Source organism: Triticum dicoccoides, chromosome 4B (genome assembly GCF_002162155.2).
Source record: "Triticum dicoccoides isolate Atlit2015 ecotype Zavitan chromosome 4B, WEW_v2.0, whole genome shotgun sequence".
NCBI lineage: Eukaryota > Viridiplantae > Streptophyta > Magnoliopsida > Poales > Poaceae > Triticum > Triticum dicoccoides.
Genome location: NC_041387.1, coordinates 390351001 through 390369633, shown reverse-complemented (window position 1 = coordinate 390369633; position 18633 = coordinate 390351001). Strand labels below are relative to the sequence as shown.

Below are 18633 nucleotides of genomic sequence, written 5' to 3'. Positions count from 1 at the left end.
GTCACTTCGGGGTTGTCGGATCATAACACATAATAGGTGACTATAGACTTGCAAGATAGGATCAAGAACTCACATATATTCATGAAAACATAATAGGTTCAGATCTGAAATCATGGCACTCGGGCCCCAGTGACAAGCATTAAGCATAGCAAAGTCATAGCAACATCAATCTCAGAACATAATGGATACTAGGGATCAAACCTAACAAAACTAACTCAATTACATGGTAAATATCATCCAACCCATCACTGTCCAGCTAGCCTACGATGGAATTAATCACGCACGACGGTGAGCATCATGAAATTGGTGATGGAGGATGGTTGATGATGACGACAGCGACAAAGTTCCCCTCTCCGGAACCCCGAACGGACTCCAGATCAGCCCTCCCGAGACAGTTTAGGGCTTGGCGGCGGCTCTGTATCATAAAACGCGATGAATCCTTCTCTCTTATTTTTTTCTCCCCGGACGTGAATATATGGAGTAGGAGTTGAGGTTGGTGGAGCTCCAGGGGGCCCACGAGGCAGTGGGCGCGCCCTAGGGGGCGCCCCCCACCCTCGTGGATAGGGTGTGGGCCCCCTGGTCTTGATTCTTTCGCCAGTATTTTTTATTAATTCCAAAAAGTTGCTCCGTGGATTTTCAGGTCATTCCGAGAACTTTTATTTCTGCACAAAAATAACACCATGGCAATTCTGCTGAAAACAGCGTCAGTCCGGGTTAGTTCCATTCAAATCATGCAAGTTAGAGTCCAAAACAAGGGCAAAAGTGTTTGGAAAAGTAGATACGACGGAGACGTATCAACTCCCCCAAGCTTAAACCTTTGCTTGTCCTCAAGCAATTCAGTTGACAAACTGAAAGTGATAAAGAAAAACTTTTACAAACTCTATTTGCTCTTGTTGTTGCAAATATGTAAAGCCAGCATTCAAGTTTTCAGCAAAGCTTATGAACTGACCATATTCACAATAACACTTAGGTCTCATGTTTACTCATATCAATAGCATAATCAACTAGCGAGCAATAATAATAAATCTCGGATGACAACACTTTCTCAAAACAATCATAATATGATATAACAAGAGGGTATCTCGCTAGCCCTTTATGAGACCGCAAAACATAAATGCAGAGCACCTCTGAAGATCAAGGACTGACTAAACATTGTAATTCATGGTAAAAGAGATCCAGTCATAGTCATACTCAATATAAATTAATAGTAATGCATGCAAATGATAGCAGTGCTCTCCAGCGGGTGCTTTTTAATAAGAGGATAATGGCTCAACATAAAAGTAAATAGATAGGCCCTTTGCAGAGGGAAGCACGGATTTGTAGAGGTGCCAAAGCTCAATTTTGAAATAGAGATAAATAATATTTTGAGCGGTATACTTCCATTGTCAACATAACAACCGAGAGATCTCGATATCTTCCATGCTACACACATTATAGACAGTTCCCAAACAGAATGGGAAAGTTTATACTCCCCCACCACCAACAAGCATCAATCCATGGATTGTCCGAAACAACGGGTGCCTCCAACTAACAACAATCCTGGGGGAGTTTTGTTTGTAATTATTTTGATTTGAGCATGGGACTGGGCATCCCGGTGACCAACCATTTTCTCATGAGTGAGGAGCGGAGTCCACTCCTCTTGAGAATAACCAGCCTAGCATGGAAGATACAGACAACACTAGTTGATACATGAGTTTTTCGAGCATACAAAACAGAATTTCATTTGAAGGTTTGGAGTTTGGCACATACAAATTTACTTGGAACGGCAGGTAGATACCGCATATAGGAAGGTATGGTGGACTCATATGGAATAACTTTGGGGTTTATGGATTTTGGATGCACAAGCAGTATTCCCGCTTAGTACAAATGAAGGCTAGAAAGAGATTGGGAAGCAACCAACTAGAGAGAGACAACAGTCATGAACATGCATTAAAATTAATCAACACTGAGTGCAAGCATGAGTAGGATATAATCCACCATGAACATAAATATCATGGAGGCTATGTTGATTTTGTTTCAACTACATGTGTGAACATGTGCCAAGTCAAGTCACTCGAGTCATTCAAAGGAGGATACCACCCTATCATACCACATCACAACCATTTTAATAGCATGTTGGCACGCAAGGTAAACCGTTATAAACTCCTAGCTAATTAAGCATGGCATAAGCAACTATAATCTCTAATTGTCATTGCAAACATGTTTATGCATAATAGGCTGAATTAGGAACGATGAACTAATCATATTTACAAAAACAAAATAGGTCGAGTCATACCAGCTTCTCTCATCTCAATCAGTCCATCTTATATCGTCATTATTGCCTTTCACTTGCACTACCGAACGGTGTGGATAATAATAATAGTGCACGTGCATTGAACTAAGCTGGAATCTACAAGCATTCAATCAAGGGAGAAGGCAAGGTAATATGGGATCTTGGTTAAATCAACAATAATGCATATGAGAGCCACTCAACATTTTCATCATGGTCTTCTCCTCTCGACCCCCAAAGAAAAGAAAAGAAATAAAACTATTTACACGAGAAAGCTCCCAACAAGCAAAAGAAGAACGAGAAATCTTTTTGGATTTTCTTTTAATTACTACTACTACAGGCATGGAAAGTAAACTAGCTAAAAGCTATAACTAATTTTTTTTTGTTTTTTCTTAAGGTTATTCAAACACACAAGAAGAAAGCTAGAAAAAGAAAATAAACTAGCATGGATAGTACAATGAAAAAGTATGAGCACCGACAACTAGAATGAGTGTGTGAACATGAATGTAATGTCGGTGAGAAATACGTACTCCCCCAAGCTTAGGCTTTTGGCCTAAGTTGGTCTATGCCCATGGATTAGAGCTACTCTCTCCGGTGTATTGAGGAGTGTCATCCGAGTGCCACTGGCTAGCGATCTCCTCCGGATCCCACAGATAAAAGGATTGTCGATAAGTGTCAAGTGGTGGTTCCAGCTCAGGCTCTGGAGCTGGTGTCTGGCTCCGGTATGCGTGAACGCCCTCTGACAAGATGAGGTACGTGCCTGAAGATAAGTCAAACAAAGAGGGTGCAGGCAAGATAATAGTCTCACTGTGAGTTTTATTAAATCTCAAATTATACTTAAGCATCATCTCATCATTTTTAACAATAAATTTATGTGCTACCATACTCTTATAATCTAGAAAAATAGAGGGCGGCAACTTTCCACTTTCTCATAATGCCTAATAGGTATCCTAAAGTGTTTAGCAAGGCGTGAAGCAAAGATGCCTCCAAAGATGCGGCCCTTTGTACGATTCAGACTTAATCGTTTAGCAATAATAGCGCCTAAACTAACAGTGTTATCGCGAAACAAAGCATGGCACAAAATAACAATATCAAGGGCACTAAGGTTTCCACAGTTCCCGCGACCAATTAAGCATCTACTAGGAAATGTTGCAAAGTAACGTAGAACAGGAAAGTGTATGCTAGTAATTCTTGCATCGGAAACCTTCCTCGTTTCCCCTACAGTAATCATATCAATGAATCCATCCACATCACTACGATGTGGTTCCTCTATGTTGCCCTTGAAGGGTACCTTGCAAACCCCACATAAATCATATAGTGACATCTCCCTAACCTCATCATATAAATGAAACTCCACTGAAGGTGGTGATTTCTTATCATGAAAGTAAATTTTTTGCATGAAAGTATTAGTGAGTAGGAGATACTGATCGAGCTGGTCGTGGAGGAAGTCGGTGAGGCCTGCATTATCAGCCAAAGAATAAAAATCATCATGAATCTCGGCTGCTCTCAAGAACTCATCACAAGGCCATTCACACAGCCGAACCTACGGGACGCGAGGGAGATTATATTTGGGCTTTTTATTCTCCTTATTTTGTTTATCCTTCGAGCTTTGGCTCGAAGAGCCCCTCAAAAATCTCTTCATCATTTTCTGAAAATTTCTGAAAATTTTAGTAACTCAAAATAAAAGTGAACCAAACTCAACAGAATTGATAGGAGCTACTCCCACAAGTGCCTAGAGACTATATCATGCATTAAAACTACTTGGGACCAAATAAATTTGATATGCAAGCTCAAGAACGGGGTCACCTAGGCAGTAAAAATTTTCAATGAATAAAGCACTAGAACAAAAACTAATTGTACCATTGGAGGAGTCACATACCAAAGAACAATCCCCCAAAGCAGTTTTGTGAGTGGAGCTTTGAGCAAGGAGATCAAAAATGGCAGCAAAATCAGCTAGAACTCATGCTTGAGCTGGATGGTGATTTTTGGGAGGAAGAAGAAGTGTGTGGGTGAAGGAATAAGTGGAGGGGGCCACCATGGGCCCACGAGGCAGGGGGCGTGCCCCGGGGGCTGGGCGCGCCCTGGACCCTCGTGGCCAGGTGCTTGCCCCCTCTGGTGTGTTCTCAGTTCCAAATATTCTCAAATATTGTAGAAAAAAATCATATTTCATTTTCAGGGCATTTGGAGAACTTTTATTTTCGGGGTATTTTTATTGCATGGATAAATCAAAAAACAGACAGAAAAATACTATTTTGCTTTATTTAATCTAAATAACACAAAGTAATAGGAGGGTACAAAGAGTTGTGCTTTCTAACTTCATCCATCTCATGCTCGTCAAAAGGAATCCACTAACAAGGTTGATCAAGTCTTGTTAACAAACTCATTCCGAATTGCATGAAACCGGAGAATTTTCGAATAGCACTAGGTTACCTCAACGGCGGTATGTACATCCCCAATAATAAGAATATCATATTACTTCTTGACAGTAGGAAGAGAAAATTCAAAACCTCCAATAATAATAGTTGGGATTTTTCCAATAGAATTGATACTATGAACTTGAGGTTGTTTCCTCGGAAAGTGTACCATATGCTCATTACCGTTACATGAAAAGTGACATTGCCTTTGTTGCAATGAATAACAGCCCCTGCAGTATTCAAAAAAGGTCTACCAAGGATAATCGACATACTATCATCCTCGGGAATATCAAGAATAACAAAGTCTATTAAGATAGTAATGTTTGCAACCACAACATGCACATCCTCACAAATACCGACAGGTATAGCGGTTGATTTATCGGCCATTTGCAAAGATATTTCAGTAGGTGTCAACTTATTCAATTCAAGTCTATGATATAAAGAGAGAGGCATAACACTAACACCGGCTCCAAGATCACATAAAGCAGTTTTAACATAGTTTCTTTTAATGGAACATGGTATAGTTGGTACTCCTGGACCTCCTAGTTCCTTTGGTATTCCACCCTTAAAAGTATAATTATCAAGCATGGTGGAAATTTCAGCTTCCGGTATCTTTCTTTTATTTTTAACAATATATTTCATGTACTTAGCATAAGGATTCATTTTAAGCATATCAGTCAAACGCATACGCAAAAAGATAGATCTAATCATTTCAGCAAAGCGCTCAAAATCATCATCATCCTTTTTCTTGGATGGTTTAGGAGGAAAAGGCAGGGGTTTCCAAACCCATGGTTCTCTTTCTTTACCGTGCTTCCTAGCAATAAAGTCTCTCTTATCATAATGTTGATTCTTTGATTGTGGGTTATCAAGATGAACAACAGGTTCAACCTCTACATCATTGTTATTGCTAGGTTGAGCACTAACATGAACATCATCATTGACATTATCACTAGGTTCATGTTCATCACCAGATTGTGTTTCAGCATCAGAAATAGAATTATCATTGGGATTATCAGGTGTGTCTACAACAGGTTCACTAGAAGCATGCAAAGTCCTATCATTTTTCTTCTTCTTCTTTTTAGAAGTACTAGGTGCATCAACATTATTTCTCTGAGAATCTTGCTCAATTATCTTAGGGTGGCCCTCAGGATACAATGTTCCTGAGTCATTTTACCCCCTCTGGTCATAACTCTAACAACATTATCATTTTTCTTATCATTTAAATCATTGAGCAAATCATTTTGAGCTTTAAGCACTTGTTCTACTTGAGTGGTAACCATAGAAGCATGTTTACTAATGAGTTTAAGTTCACTCTTAACTCTAGACATATAACCACTCAAGTGTCCAATCATATAAACATTACTTTTCAATTGTCTACCAACATAAGCATTGAAATTTTCTTGTTTAGCCAAAAAGTCATCAAACTCATCCAAGCATTGGCTAGCAAACTTAGTAGACGGGATTTCAACTTTATCATATCTATAGAGAGAATTTACCTTTACTACCTGTGTCGGGTTATCAAGTCCATGTATTTCTTCAATAGGTGGTATATTAAGGCCATGTATTTCTTCAATAAGAGGTAAATTCTTAACATCTTCAGCTTTAGTACCTTTTTCTTTCATAGGTTTCTTTGCCTCTTGCATATATTCTGGACTGAGAAATAGAACACCTCTTTTCTTCAAAGCTGGCTTAGGAGTTGGTTCAGGAAGTGTCCAATTGTTTTCATTAGTCAACATATTATTCAATAGCAATTCAGCTTGATCAAATGTTCATTCCCTGAAAACACAACCAGCATAACTATCCAAGTGGTCTCTGGAAGCATCGGTTAGTCCACTATAAAAGATATCAATTATTTTATTTTTCTTAAGAGGATGATCAGGCAAAGCATTAAGTAATTGGAGAAGCCTCCCCCAAGCTTGTGTGAGACTCTCTTCTTCAATTTGCACAAAATTATATATTCCCCTTAAAGCAGCTTGTTTCTTATGAGCAGGGAAATATTTAGCAGAAAAGTAATAAATCATATCCTGGGGACAACGCACACAACCAGGATCAAGAGAGTTAAACCATGTTTTAGCATCACCCTTTAATGAGAATGGAAATGTCTTAAGGATATAATAGTAGCGAGTTTTCTCATCATTAGTGAATAGGGTGGCTATATCATTTAATTTAGTAAGATGTTCCACAACAGCTTCAGATTAATAGCCATAAAAGGATCAGATTCAACCAAAGTAATTATCTCAGGATCGACAATGAAATCATAATCCTTATCAGTAACACAGATAGGTGAAGTAGCAAAAGTAGGGTCATATTTCATTCTAGCATTCAGAGACTTTTCTTTAAGCTTAGCTAATAATTTCTTAAGATCAGATCTATCATTGCAAGCAAGAAAATCTCTAGCAGTTTCTTCATCCATAACATAACCCTCAGGCACAACTGGCAATTCATATTTAGGGGGAGAATCTTCATCATCACTTTCATCAATATTATCAGTTTCAATAACTTCATTCTCTCTAGCCCTAGCAAGTTGTTCATCAAGAAATTCACCTAATGGCAAAGTAGTATCAAGCATAGAAGTAGTTTCATCATAAGTATCATGCATAGCAGAAGTGGCATCATCAATAACATGCGACATATGAGAATTAATAGCAGAAGCGGGTTTAGGTGTCGCAAGTTTACTCAAAACAGAAGGAGAATCAAGTGTAGAGCTAGATGGCAGTTCCTTACCTCCCCTCGTAGTTGAGGGAAAAATCTTAGTTCTTTCCTCTTTCAAGTACCTCTTAGTGACCAGCAGATATAAATCCCAAGTGACTCAAAGAATAGAGCTATGCTCCCCGGCAACGGCGTCAGAAAATAGTCTTGATAACCCACAAGTATAGGGGATCTCAACAGTTTTTGAGGGTAGAGTATTCAACCCAAATTTATTGATTCGACACAAGGGGAGCCAAAGAATATTCTCAAGTATTAGCAGTTGAGTTGTCAATTCAACCACACCTGGATAACTTAATATCTGCAACAAAGTATTTAGTAGAAAAGTAGTATTGAACTAACGGTAGCAAAAGTAACAGTAGCAGTTTTGTAGTAATTGTAACAACATCAACGGTAAAGTAACTAAGCAAAGAGCAATATGTGAAAAGCTCGTAGGCATTGGATCAGTGATGGATAATTATGTTGGATGCGATTCCTCATGCAACAGTTATAACATAGGGTGACACTGAACTAGCTCCAGTTCATCAATGTAATGTAGGCATGTATTCTGAATATAGTCATACGTGCTTATGGAAAAGAACTTGCATGACATCTTTTGTCCTACCCTCCCGTGGCAGCGGGGTCCTATTGGAAACTAAGGGATATTAAGGCCTCCTTTTAATAGAGTACCGGACCAAAGTATTAACACTTAGTGAATACATGAACTCCTCGAACTACAGTCATCACCGAGAGTGGTCCCGATTATTGTCACTTCGGGGTTGTCGGATCATAACACATAATAGGTGACTATAGACTTGCAAGATAGGATCAAGAACTCACATATATTCATGAAAACATAATAGGTTCAGATCTGAAATCATGGCACTCGGGCCCTAGTGACAAGCATTAAGCATAGCAACATCAGTCTCAGAACATAATGGATACTAGGGATCAAACCCTAACAAAACTAACTCAATTACATGGTAAATCTCATCCAACCCATCACCGTCCAGCAAGCCTACGATGGAATTACTCACGCACGGCGGTGAGCATCATGAAATTGGTGATGGAGGATGGTTGATGATGACGACGGCGACGGATTCCCCTCTCCGGAGCCCCGAACGGACTCCAGATCAGCCCTCCCGAGAGAGTTTAGGGCTTGGATGCGGCTCCATATCGTAAAACGCGATGAATCCTTCTCTCTTATTTTTTTTTCTCCCTGAACGTGAATATATGGAGCTGGAGTTGAGGTCAATGGAGCTCCAGGGGGCCCACGAAGCAGGGGGGCGCGCCCTCACCCTCGTGGATAGGGTGTGGGCTCACTGGTCTTGATTCTTTGGCCAGTATTTTTTATTAATTCCAAAAAGGTGCTTCATGGATTTTCAGGTCATTCCGATAACTTTTATTTCTGCACAAAAATAACACCATGACAATTCTGCTAAAAACAGCGTCAGTCCGGGTTAGTTCCATTCAAATCATGCAAGTTAGAGTCCAAAACAAGGGCAAAAGTGTTTGGAAAAGTAGATATGACGGAGACGTATCAGTGTACAAATAAAAAAAAGATCAATCAGGTCCCTAAGCATGCTTTCATTTCCTGGCCACGATGGACATGTTGGTAGCCATTTTCACACGGCTCGTTGATGCCCGCCATGACATGCAGCAGTTGGATGCATGCACCATCACATCATTTTGTGCAGTTGCACTGAAATGGAGCTAAGCATCCCTGTTGACAAGGATATTGAACAAGTGTGATTGCAGTAATAGTGGCACTATTGATGAAACATGGAAAGTACGCCGGCTGAGCTACAATACGTCTTGGGCAAATAACAGAGAAGATCCACATGCAGCGACGTGGGAAGATGGACGGTGGAGCAAGGCCGATTCTAGAGGAAGCTTTACCTGAGGGTTGTCGGGATGTAACCAGGAGGGCGGCGGCGGGCAGAATCTGCCCATACCGCGGCAACGAGCAAGGGGCAAAGGCAGTACCGTGCCAGAGCTTGCTTAGAAAGAACAGCGGGTACCGCAGATCGGGACATGATGGCAGTGGGTTTCCTGTGTCGACGCTGGCAACCGGAGCAACGTTGCACATCGTCCCTTTCCGCCAGCGGACTGGATCCGGCTGGATCAGAGACCAGTGGTGAGAGAGAGAGAGAGTGGCCACTGCCATCTTGTGTGAGAGAGTAGAAGAGACCGACCCCAGAAAGCAAGCATTGACGATCCTGCCTATATTATATAGTATAGTGGAGCGATTTTCTTTTTTCTCTCCATAACAATTGGTTTATATTCTGTACATGCGCCATCGAGGAATAAAATCTTTTTTAAACAATGCGTCAAGTCACAATTTGTTCGTTAACCCGTGGTACACGATCCTTCATCGAGTGGACAACCACTTGATTAAATTTTCGTTAAGGAAAACTGTTTTGACGGTCATTGATACGTCTCCAACGTATCTATAATTTTTTATTGTTCCATGCTATTATATTACCGCTTTTGGATGTTTATGGGCTTTATTTTACACATTTATATCATTTTTGGGACTAACCTACTAACCGGAGGCCCAACCCATATTGTTGTTTTATTGCATGTTTCAGTATTTCGAAGAAAAGGAATATCAAACGGAGTCCAAACGGAATGAAACCTTCGGCAAAGTTATTTTTGGAACAGAACCAATCCCAGGAACTTGGAGTGCAAGCCAGGGGATCATCAAGGAGGCCACGAGATAGGGGGTGCGCCCACCCCCCCTAGGCGCGCCCTACCCTCTCGTGGGCCCCTCGAGGCTCCCCCAACCGACTTCTTTCGCCTATATAAGCCTACGTGCCCTAAAAACATCGATAACGAAGATAGAACGGGAGTTCCGCCGCTGCAAGCCTCTGTAGCCACCAAAAACCTCCCGGGAGCCCGTTCCGGCACCCTCACGAAGGGGGAACCCATCACCGGTGGCCATCTTCATCATCCCGGCGCTATCCATGACGAGGAGGGAGTAGTTCACCCTCGGGGCTGAGGGTATGTACCAGTAGCTATGTGTTTGATCTCTCTCTCTCTCTCTCTCGTGTTCTCTCTATGGCACGATCTTGATGTATCACGAGCTTTGCTATTATAGTTGGATCTTATGATGTTTCTCCCCCTCTACTCTCTTGTAATGGATTGAGTTTTCCCTTTGATGTTATCTTGTCGGATTGAGTCTTTAAGGATTTTAGAACACTTGATATATGTCTTGTCGTGCTTATCTATGGTGACAATGGGATTTCACGTGCCACTTGATGTATGTTTTGGTGATCAACTTGCGGGTTCCGCCCATGAACCTATGCATAGGGGTTGGCACACGTTTTCGTCTTGACTCTCCGGTAGAAACTTTGGGGCACTCTTTGAAGTACTTTGTGTTGGTTGGATGAATCTGAGATTGTGTGATGCATATCGTATAATCATGCCCACGGATACTTGAGGTGACAATGGAGTATCTAGGTGACATTAGGGTTTTGGTTGATTTGTGTCTTAAGGTGTTATTCTAGTACAAACTCTTGAATAGATTGATCTGAAAGAATAACTTTGAGGTGGTTTCATACCCTACCATGATCTCTTTGTTTGTTCTCCGCTATTAGTGGCTTTGGAGTGACTCTTTGTTGCATGTTGAGTGATTGTTATATGATATATCTATGTTATTATTGTTGAGAGAACTTGCACTAGTGAAAGTATGAACCCTAGGCCTTGTTTCCTATCATTTCCATACCGTTTATGCTCACTTTTATCATTAGTTACCTTGTTGTTTTTATATTTTCAGATTACAAAAACCTTTATCTACTATCCATATTGCACTTGTATCACCATCTCTTCGCCGAACTAGTGCACCTATACAATTTGCCATTGTATTGGGTGTGTTGGGGACACAAGAGAGTCTTTGTTATTTGGTTGCAGGGTTGTTTGAGAGAGACCATCTTCATCCTACGCCTCCCACGGATTGATAAACCTTAGGTCATCCACTTGAGGGATATTTGCTACTGTCCTACAAACCTGTGCACTTGCAGGCCCAACAACGTCTACAAGAAGAAGGTTGTGTAGTAGACTCAAGCTCTTTTCTAGCGTCGTTGCCGGGGAGGTGAGTGCTTGAAGGTATATCTTTAGATCTTGCAATCGAATCTTTTTGTTTCTTGTTTTATCACTAGTTTAGTTTATAAAAGAAAACTACAAAAAAAATGGAGTTAAGTTTGTCTCATACGCTTCGTCTTTTTAATATCTTTCGTGAGTATGATGGAAAGGAAAATTGTGCTCAATTGCTAGAAGAAGAATGCATTAAAATGCTTGGTACTAAATCTTTGAATGATGAGCATGATTAAAATGTTGTTAGTATGAACTCTTTGAATATCCATAGTACTAATGATGATTGCACTAGTTATGATGAAAATGTCTCCTATTAGCATGTCAATTTTTGTGGAGAGCATTGGGTTTGCATAGATACACCAAATAGAGAAGATAGATATTGCAAGAGGCATAAGCATGTAGAAACTAAATTGTTGCAAGAAAGACTTGATGATTGTGCTGAAAGATTCAATATTTTCCGTGCCCCTTGTGAACTTTGCAATGAACGTGGTCATTTAAATCTCCAATGCAAATTGTTTCATGATCGAATCGTGTCCAAAATTTGTGATATCTTGATTACCCTTGGGCATCATAAAGAGCTTAGTATTCTTTTGGGGTATGAAGAAATGAAACGTATAACTGAGGGTATTCCAAAATTTAATCTTGATAGATTTCTTGATTTTGATCTAGAGAAGATTTATAGGTTTTGTGCGGTGGATTGCATTGAAAATCCTTATATTGCCAATTACCTAAAGAAAAGGAAGCAAATAGAAGATGAAGAGAATACTAATGAAAGGGAAGAGACTTCATAATCTCCTCCTATTATTTCTTATGATGAATCAGGTAACGAGGAGGATCTTTCTATTCAACCAATCTCGTCAATAAGGAGCTCAAAGAGGAAGGTTGAACCCACACATAATGTGAAAAAGAAAAGGAAAAGAAGGAGCAACAAAGATAGAAAGGTATCTATCCCAAATGATGTTGCTCCTACCACTTATTGTGATGATGATAATTGCTATACTATTGGTGCTATCCATACTATTAATGATGAGAGTGATTATGCTTATGATATGAAAAGGCCCAAGCTTGGGGAAGCTATGTTTGATGAGGATGAAATATTTGAGAACATATTTGCTAAAATTAATGTTTGTCCCAAGCTTGGGGATGCTATGTTTAATGAATATGCTATTTTTAGCATCCCAAATTTTGATATGCAAAGTTGTTATGATGATAGCATGCCTCTTACCTATGATGATTATATTGATGAAAGTGGGTTTGGAAGAGTGTCAACTTTAGGAAGTAGTGATCCCACTATTTTGGAGGATGTTGAATTTTATTGTGATGAATATGAAAGTGGATTTGGAAGAGTGTCAACTTTATTTAGTGATTCCACTATCTTGGGAGAGGTTTCAATCGATTAAGATGAGAACGAAGTTGCTACTTATGATGATTATTGTGATGAAACTTATGCTATAAAAAGTAGTGATGATTATATTTATAAGACTTGTCATGATTATGATTACCCTTTTTCTGAACATTACTCTTTTAATGTGGAAACAATTTTTAGTGTTCAAGTCTTTTATGATACTTCCACTATTCCGAATGAGAAGAATTTTGCTTATGTGAAGAATAGTAAAATTTCTATGCTTGTAGATCATGAAAAAAATGCTTTAGGTGCTGGTTATATTGTTGAATTCATTCATGATGCTACTGAACATTATTATGAGGGAGGAATATATGCTTGTAGGAATTGCAATAATATCAAGTTTCCTCTCTATGTGCTTAAAATCTTGAAGTTATGCTTGTGTTACCTTCCTATGCTAGTTGATTATTGTTCCCATAAGTTGTTTTCTCACAAAATCCCTATGCATAGGAAGTGGGTTAGACTTAAATGTGCTAGTCATATGCTTCATGATGCTCCCGTTATGTTTCAATTCTTATCTTTTATGTGAGCATCATTGTCATCATCATGCCTAGTGATAAGCACATTTCATACACATCTTTTGTCACTCAAATATGCGGTTTATTGATATATGACCATCATTTATTGCTGTAAATATTGAATATTTGCATGAAAAACATATAAAGAGTCATTTACTAGTCATTTGTTTCTTTTGCAGATAAGTGCGAGAAGGCACTATAAACTTCAAGATCCGGACTAAGTGGCTAAGAGAACGAAGAAGAGGAGGAAGAATGGACTTGTGCGAGAAGAAACGAAGTAGCCAGGCGGCCAACTATAGAAGAGAGGATATACTTGGGAAGAAAGAAGAAAGGAGGAGGACCAAAGTAAAAAAAAAGACAAATCAGATCATGGGGGCTCAAAATCCCTAGCACGCCTCCATTCCCCATCGGGCCTGGCATCTCATCTCCCTCTCCCCTTCTTCTCCACCACCGGCCGCCGCCATGGCCAGGCCGGTGTGGTGGTGAGCCATTCACCCAGCGCCACCATCTCCTTCTCCTCCCCGAAGCCATCCATCTCCACCGTCCGCGCCAAGCACCACCAGCACCACTCCATCTCCACACCGCCGCTAGCACACACCGCATATCCATCCAGCCGGCGTGCCTCTCCCTGCTGTTTCCCCAACTTCATCTTCCCTTTGCTGCTCCTCCACCTCTCCTTGTCCCCCAAACTACTTGCTGCTTCTCCTTCTATGAACCCTTGCTGCTGCTGCTCTTCTTCTTCCCTTACCCCTGCTACCGCTTCTTCTTGCGCCCTCTGCTAGCTACTGCTTTCTCCCTCTGCTAATCTTGATGCAGATTGTCTTCAACTCGCCTCCCTGCTGATCTTCTCCATCACCTGCACCATCTACAGCTACAAGCTTAAAGATTGACCGGGAATTAATCTCTGAAACTCTCTCTTCTCTTGCTATTGTACTCTGAATTTTTGTACTGTTCTACTAAGTTGTTTATTCAGTTTCAGATTTGTGCTTGTGTAGTGTTAAATCTGTCATATGTGAATTGTTCTGGAGCATGTGGCTCCCTGTTCTCGTATGTGTTAATTAGTTAAATTGGTCACCTGAGTACTGCACTTGTTGCATAGTCGTGTTGGTTTAATTTGTAGTTACTGTGTTGCTCAAGTACCTGTGATATATAAATATGTGTGAGTTCTTGATGTGAAAAATCTATCTTCTGTCATATAAACTTGTTACTTCCCTCTGTACATATTTTGTCATGCTGTTAGTTTCTGTTGTCTCTAGTAATTAGAAAACACCCAAAATATAGTGAAGATAATTCGAATCTCCCTTTTGCTTATTTTCATTTTCTTTGTCGTCAACTTTGGTTAGTTTAGGATTATATTTCCTTGTAATCATCACCCAAAATCGTGTTACCTAGCTTTAGCCGAGTATAGTTGCCGTCGCCTAGTCCCTGAGGAGAACACGACACTCGCAGTTTGGGTATAAAAACCCCACTGTACTTACTATCGATCATTTTGGCACCGTTGTCGGGGACTAGCGTCGAGCGATTGTGTTAGGCTATAGACTAGATTTACTTTATTTCCTTGTTCAATTCGTCGTGTATTTCATCTTCAGTGTTTTTCTTCTACTTTCCCCCATTGTTGCTTCGGCTTATTAGGATACTAACCTTCTGACTAGTGTTTACTGTTTATGAGTGTGTGTAGGGAATCATAAATCTTTGCTGGTTGTTCTCTAGTTACACTTGGTTAAGATATGGCATTGCTTCGTGATCTTTGGATGCCAAGTAGTCAATGTTATATCACAGGACCGGTTTGGCCAACTATTGAGGCGGAGAATTTTGAGATGAAGCCTGGTCTTATTGCTTTGGTTCAACAACAACAGTTTGGAGGACTGCCCACTGAGGATCCCTATGAGCACTTATACCGAGTCATGGAGTATTCAGGTACAGTCAAGTACCATGGAGTTCCTCAAGATGCTATCAAGTGCATGATGTTCTCATTCTCTCTCCGGGATGATGCTCGTGCTTGGTATCGATCCTTGCCATCAAGATCATTCAGTTGGAACGAGATATCACAAGCTTTCTTGGATAAATATTTCCCACTACACAAGCAGTCCGCAATTCGAGATGAGATCCTCAGCTTCATTCAGCGTGAAGGCGAGAGCTTGTATGATGCTTGGGAGAGATACAAGGCTTTATTCAGGAGATGTCCTAACCACGGGCTCGAGAGATGGTTAGAGCTGCAGATATTCTATAGAGGATTGACTTGGGACACTCGAGCTTACGTCGATATGGCAGCGGGCGGAGCTATTACAAACAAGACACTTGATGATGCTTTTCTGCTGATTGAGAGCATAGCTTTACACCAACTTCAGTGGTACAATGATAAGCCCACCTCTGATTCATTGGTTTGCTTGCAACAGATCACTACACCTCAGCCACCAATTCTTACACAAAATCCTGAACCTCTATCTCAGTGTGACAAGATTGAGCTTGCATGGATTATCTTTGACGATGATGACACCATTCTAGTTAACACATGCGCTACAGATCACATGGATACTAGTGTTGGAGATTCGGTTTTGCATTGTGATGATTCTTCCATGGATGAGCCGGAGCTGCAGTTAGTTGCTTTTGATATTGAGGAGTCACCTTTAGTTCATATTGAGCATGTGCTGGTAGAGCCAGATATGGAGAAGTTCTCCTTCGATGATGTCAGCTGCATTGATTCCTCAACACTTGAGCCTGAGATGGAGAGCTTCATGGTTGATTATGATGAGGTGGATTCAGATGTCAAGGAGCCAAGCTCTACTATTTCACTTGTTGACATGAGTCCAGTGGAAATTTCTACAAGCACACCTCACTTGGTATCTTCAATTGAGGTAGTCCTGAAGGTTCTTCCTAACTATCTCAAGTATGATCTCAGCTTTCTTGACAAGATATGCCATATCATGGATACTGCCTATGCAACATGCGGTCTATTGATGATATCTATTTGTCATATGCTTAGATATGCTTATGTGATAGGATACTCTATTGATGACTTAGAGGGCATTGTCCCTATCATTTGTATTGGCTTGTTTGTTGAGTGTTCTTTCAGGTTTACGCTTGTGTACCATTCATTGTGGGCTGACCAAGTTCGAGATGACATCCCATGGGATCCTGGTGGACTCAAAGCATGGCGATGAGGAGAAGCAATGGGGTACACACGAAGAAGAGTGAAGCTGGAGCAACCATGAGGAAGCAAGGGAGAAGAGCTGCAGCTGGTGAGGTGATCGAGCGAGTGCTACATGATCAAAGCCCGGTGAGATGTTTCATGACCCATTCTGAATATCATAAATACATGCTGCATTCAATTGCTAGTTGGGTTGCTTGAGCTAGTTATTACTTGTTGTCAAGCTGAAATTCACCTTTGGCATTGTGCTTGATGTGAATTTGTGAACTTGATTTCTGAATGCCTTGTAAACTAGTGATCTACACCATGCATGCTTTGCTGAAATTTGTGGAAGTTATTAGTTTTGAGTGCTCAAATCCCTAGTACACTAGAAAACTTGATCATTTTCTGCTTTTACCTTGATACACCTAGATCACCATGTTTAGATGCTGAATTTGTGCTAAGTGTGTTCCCATTGAAAGCAATCACCTAACCACTATGGATTAGCATGCTATGTTCCCTGGATCGGTAGCATGTGAACCAGACATGGAGAAGTGATGATTCCTGTTTTTGTGCTTATGCGTTGTTCATTTAAGATAAGTAATATTTAATAAATAAGTCTGGTCTACCTACAGTAGCATGTCATGTTCCCTGGATCTGTGGCATGTGAAATCTGGTAGCTTGGACAGTAATAAATAAATAAAAATGTAATTGTCAAACCAGGTGTATACCATGTTCTCGGGATCGGTGGTATGTTCCTTTGGGGAGACAAACAAAAAAACTAATAATTGGTCGAGCCAGGTGTATACCATGTTCTCGGGATCGGTGGTATGTTCCTATGGTGAGACTAATAATAATATAATCATTGCTTTATCTCTGTAAATAAGTGATTTGATCACAAGATTTAATTCCAGTTCATTTTGTTCTTGGGATCATGCTCTCTTTAGGAACCATTTGGCACAGTCATCATTTAAACTTGTTGATCCTCTTTTATCATTGTAAAAGTTTAAAATGGTCATGCTTACTAGTATTCTATTGCTCTGTAGCACTCTTAACCATTGATTTTCACTAGTTAAGTCCAAAGCATGCCTTGTTTGGAGATCTACTTCACTCGGACATTCTCCAGTCAGCTCACTGTTCATTATCTAGCTCTTGTCATATTCCTTTGCTTGAGGACAAGCAAAAGTTTAAGTGTGGGGGAACTTGATAAGCACATTTCATACACATCTTTTGTCACTCAAATATGCGGTTTATTGATATATGACCATCATTTATTGCTGTAAAATATTGAATATTTGCATGAAAATCATATAAAGAGTCATTTACTAGTCATTTGTTTCTTTTGCAGATAAGTGCGAGAAGGCACTATAAACTTCAAGATCCGGACTAAGTGGCTAAGAGAACGAAGAAGAGGAGGAAGAATGGACTTGTGCGAGAAGAAACGAAGTAGCCAGGGGGCAACTATAGAAGAGAGGATCTACTTGGGAAGAAAGAAGAAAGGAGGAGGGCCAAAGTAAAAAAGACAAATCAGATCATGGGGGATCAAAATCCCTAGCACGCCTCCATTCCCCATCGGGCCTGGCATCTCATCTCCCTCTCCCCTTCTTCTCCACCACCGGCCGCCGCCATGGCCAGGCCGACGTGGTGGTGAGCCATTCACCGAGTGCCACCATCTCCTTCTCCTCCCCGAAGCCATCCATCTCCACCGTCCGCGCCAAGCACCACCAGCACCACTCCATCTCCACACCGCCGCGAGCACACACCGCCTATCCATCTAGCCGGCGCGCCTCTCCCTGTTGTTTCCCCAACTTCATCTTCCCTTTGCTGATCCTCCACCTCTCCTCGTCCCCCAAACTGCTTGCTGCTTCTCCTTCTATGAACCCTTGCTGTTGATGCGCTTCTTCTTCCCTTACCCCTACTGCCGCTTCTTCTTGCACCCTCTGCTAGCTGCTGTTTTCTCCCTCTGCTAATCTTGATGCAGATTCTCTTCAACTCGCCTCCCTGCTGATCTTCTCCATCACCTGCACCATCTACAGCTACAAGCTTAAAGATTGACCGGGAATTAATCTCTGAAACTCTCTCTTCTCTTGCTATTGTACTCTGAATTTTTGTACTGTTCTACT

At 40.8% G+C, this 18633-nt stretch overlaps 1 non-coding gene across 1 annotated transcript; it reads right to left on the bottom strand.

Moving 5' to 3' along the window:
* Window positions 1-15476: 15476 nt before the first annotated feature.
* On the bottom strand, window positions 15477-15580 carry LOC119296452. The gene has a single exon (XR_005145218.1). It is a non-coding gene; the product is annotated as a small nucleolar RNA R71 (small nucleolar RNA).
* Between the last annotated feature and the right edge of the window lie 3053 nt (window positions 15581-18633).